The 4,686-nt window shown below is 35.0% G+C and overlaps 1 non-coding gene across 1 annotated transcript; it reads left to right on the top strand.

The window, feature by feature from the left end:
- Positions 1 to 4,249: 4,249 nt before the first annotated feature.
- On the top strand, positions 4,250 to 4,356 carry LOC118146519 (U6 spliceosomal RNA). The gene has a single exon (XR_004732379.1). It is a non-coding gene; the product is annotated as a U6 spliceosomal RNA (small nuclear RNA).
- The last annotated feature ends 330 nt before the right edge of the window (positions 4,357 to 4,686 follow it).

The raw sequence follows: 4,686 nt of genomic DNA, 5'->3' as shown, positions 1-4,686 counted from the left end.
AATCCCAGCACTTTGGAAGGCCAAGGTGGGCAGATCACTTGAAGTCACAAGTTCAAGACCAGCCTGGTCAATATGGTGAAACTTCATCTCTATAAAAATACAAAAATTAGTTGGGTGTGGAGGAGCACACCTGTAGTCCCAGCTACTCTGGAGGCTAAGGTGGAAGAATCACTTCAACTGGAGAGGTAGAGGCTAGAGTGAGCTGAGATCTCACCACTGTACTCCAGCCTGGGCTACAGAGTAAGATTCTGTTTCAAAAAAAACATAAGTATACATACATAGCCCAGATATTAGTTTTAACTAAGCCAATTTTTTACTGTCAAGTTCTTCAAAGAGAAAACATTTTCCCATTGTAATTCTTACTAAAGCCATTTTACTTTGCTTCTGCTAGCTGAGCTGCTGTCACCAAATAGGCAGCCCACAGCCCATCTGCTGCAGCGGCTGCTCACCACCATTCCTTACCACAGGGTGATAGATGGCTCTCAGCTAACAATTTATCTAAACATGCTGATGCTTACAAGACATCCTTATACTCATGCAGAAGTATCTAAAAGATACTCCAAATAGAAATGGCTGCCACCTGCAATGTCCCCCATGAACTTCATCCATGGATAATTCATTCCCTTTGCCCATTTCTTGGTCTCTCAGCTCCTGGACTGGCTTGCCACAAGTTTCACAGTGGGCAGTTCTATGCAAACCTATCTGATATGGTTTGGCTTTGTGTCCCCACCCAAATCTCATCTCAAAGTGTAATCCTCATAATCCCCAGTTGTCAAGGGAGCAACCTAGTGGGAGGTGATTGGATCATGGGAGTGGTTTCCCCCATGCTTTTTCTTTTATAATAGTGAGTGAGTTCTCACAAGATTTGACTGTTTTATAAGCATTTGACAATTCCTGCTCCACACCCTTTCCCTTGTCTGCTGCCATGTAAAACAGGCCTGCTTCCCCTTTACCATGATTGTAAGTTTCCTGAGGTCTCCCCAACCATGTGGAACTGTGAATCGAGTAAATCTTTTTTATTTATAAATTACCCAATCTTGGAAATTTCCTTATAGCAATGTGAAAACAGACTAATACACTATCCCAAAGTCTGAGGAGGCTGAGAGGCCAAAGGAAAAGGCTGACAAATATGGCTGCTTAGAAAGAAAGATGCAATAGGGACTTATGAACAGAAGCCAGGCCTATGTCACAGGCAGAAGTGAGATGAGATCATGGATCCCCGCCTTGATTCACTTTATAAAGCCAATACCTGATACAAAAGTAAAGATGTCTTTTAAAGATGAATGTCTGTTGTAAAAGTTGCAAATATTCCCCCCAAAAATTAGCAAATCCAATCCAGAATATTTCAAAAGAGTGTTTGCCACAGCCAAGAGAATATTTTCTCCCCAAGGATGCAAGTTTCGTTTAATACATAAAATATTATTTATATAATTTATCACATTAATTTTTTAAAGAAAAAAATTACAAGATATCAATTGATACAGAAGAGGTATTTTAAAAAACATTAATAATAAAACTCTCAGAAAGTTATTAGAAAGAAACTTCTTCAACCTGACAAAAGCATCCACAAAAAGCTTACAGTTAACATGATAATTAATATTGATATACTAAATGTTTTTCCCCAAAGATTAGAAATAAAGCAAAGGTGCTCATTGTTATCACTCATATTTAACAGTACTGAAAGTCTTAACCAGTGTAATAAGGCAAGGCAAAGAAATAAAAGGCATAATGATTGGAAATAAATAAATAAAATTGTTTATAATTGTAGACAGTATGACAATTATAAGGCATCTACCAAAACAAAACAAACAAACAAACAAACAAGAAGAAAAATCATTTCTAGAACTAATAAATGACAAGGTTATAGGATATAAGGGAAATTCAAAAAATTGAAAATATCTATATGCTAGCAATGAACAATTGGCAATCAAATTTTAAAGCACAATACCATTTACAATTACTACAAATAAGGAACATTTAAGTATATATCGAACAAAAATTTAGAGAGTCTACATTATAAAAACTTTAAAATGCTGGTTAAGGCAATTAAAGATGATCTAACTAAATGGAGAGGCATAATGTGTTTATGTTTTGGAGTATTCAACATACTAAAAGTGTCAATTTTCCTCATATTAAAATACAAGCATACTATACTTTCTACCAAAATATCAAGAAAATTAGTTAGAAATACAGACCAGGTAATTCAAAAATGTATATAAAAGGCCAGATGACCTAGCCTAGCCAAAACAGACTATTTCATAAACAAAACTGATCATCAAACACAATTAATCACTGAAGAATTTGAACTAAGGAGAAACTAATTTCTACAGGCAGAATAAAGCCTGAAAATGAAAAATTCATTCAGTGGGCCATAGTTTTACCCTAATAGCCAACCCAAATAAAGACATTATAAGAAAGGAACTCTATAGACCAATATCTCTTTTGAACATAAACACAAAAATCCTCAGCAAAATATTAGCAAATTCAATACAATGTATATAGATCAGAACAAATATATCACCGGAGAAGACTGGCAGATGAAAAATAAGGATATAAAAAAATTCTCAGCACCATTTGTCATTAGGTAATTGCAAATTAAAAAAAATATGAGATACCACTATACATCAGTTAGAATGGCTAAAATTTTTTAAAAAATTGAAAATGTCAAATATTGGCAAGGATGTGGAGCAACAGAAACTTTTGTTTATTATTCATGGGAATGCAAAATGCTATAGCATTTTGAAAAAAAATTTGGAAGCTTCTTACAATGCTAATGTAGTCTTATCATATGATCCAGTAATCATAGTCCTAGACTTTGGTCCAATTGATTTGAAAAAATATGTCCTCAGCACAATAGATAAAAACTATGGACTTTTATTAATAATAGTGTATCAATATTGGTTCATTAATTACAATAAATGTGTCATGCTGATACAAAAAATGTTAGTGATGCAAATAATATGTAAGATATAATAGTCAAGGAAACTGAGTACATGATACATGGAATTCTCTGTACTAACTTCTTGATTTTTCTGTAAATCTAAAACTCTTCTAAACATTAAGGTGTGTTTAAAAAAATGAAACAAAATCACTTTTCATGGCAAGGTAAAACAACATTAAGCACTCAGTATATTTCAATATCAGAGAAATTTGTTTAGATGTTTTGCACAGGTTTAAAAAATGTATCCCTAACTAAATTGGAGAAATTAGATATGTTAAGATATAGTGAGCTCCAATTTTTTTCTTCAAAGAATCCGTATGTCAGTCTGTTCAGCTCTCTTATTCTTTGATTCTCTTTTAAAGTTTAACTCCTGGTTCTCTTTGCTCCCTTGTCTCTAGTTTCAGTAAACAACTTTCCTGCCAGCTCTAAACAGCAGTTCACATCTTTTCTCCTGATCACTTGCTCTGACCTGGTCTTCCTGCCAAACTACAAACCCCAGACTCTGGCTTGTACCCCTGCTCTCTTTAAAATAGCCAATCGGAATTAGCTTAGACTGTGCGGTCCAACCCTAGCAAACAGAGGAATGACATAGCAGTAGGGGGTCCCTGTGTCAGAAATAAGAACCCCTTCCCCTCCCTTATCCAGGTGTACTCTCACCATTTTTCCATCTGTGAGACGGACCCTTCTATAGAAGTAAAAATTGCCTTGCTAAGAAAATTAAATTTATGTTCAAGTGCCATTTCTTTGTAGCACTGAGGAACGAGCATTTTTGCTTCCAGCAGGTAGAACATAGTCTGCTAAATACTTCTAGAATTCAAGGTGCCTGTGAAAAGAATTATACATACAAGAAAGCTTTTAAAACAGAAGTCTTAAAATCCTGTGCATTTAAAGAGAGATAATCAAAAATTTCCTAGAAGGATATATTAAAATTGTTGATTTCTTACATTAAGAAGGAACTGACCTACCCTCAAAACATATCCGAGTTCATATAATTCACAATCACACAGAATTTTAGGGTCAAAAAAATGAGCATCTCTGGTTACCCAACCACATGCCTTATAGAACAAACAGGAAAAAAATGGAGAAAGAAGACAGATATTTCCAAATTGAATCAACTTACTTACAAACATAATCTTTAAAATATCTGTAAAGTTGCCTCAAGGCAAAATAACCAGATTAAACAATTGGCTCTTAACTACAGCATGTTAAGTAAATCCTAGAGCTACCAGGATGATGTCTTTGGATTACTACCCAGGTATTATTGCATATAGATCAGAAAAAAACAGCCACCAATAGGAAAGAATTTGGGTGTTCGATTTATCAGCACATATGCCAAAATTGAAATGCTACTGAATAAATTAGCATGGCCTCTGCACAAAGATGACATAAAACTTTGTGAAGCATTACATGTTTTGGGGAATGGGTAGTTATTAATGGGTATGAAGTTTCAGTTTTGCAAGATGGGAAAGTTCTGGAAATGGATGTTGGTCATGGGTGCACAACAATATGAACGTGTACTTAATGTCACAGAACTATACATTTAACAGTTTAAACAGTAAATGCTGTAATATCATGCAAGGTGTCAGAATTGAAATGAAGTAACTTGTGCCAAACCCTAACAAAAGCAAGCGAGAGAGAGAGAGGAGAGAGAGAGAGAGAGAGAGAGAGAGAGAGAGAGAGAGAGAGAGAGAGAGAGAGAGAGAGAGAGAGAGAGAGAGAAAGAAAGAAAGAAACCCAGAAACCCA

Source organism: Callithrix jacchus, chromosome 12, assembly GCF_049354715.1.
Source record: "Callithrix jacchus isolate 240 chromosome 12, calJac240_pri, whole genome shotgun sequence".
Classification (NCBI taxonomy): domain Eukaryota; kingdom Metazoa; phylum Chordata; class Mammalia; order Primates; family Cebidae; genus Callithrix; species Callithrix jacchus.
The sequence above is the reverse complement of the archived record's forward strand: the minus strand, read 5'-3'. Positions and strand labels throughout refer to the sequence as shown.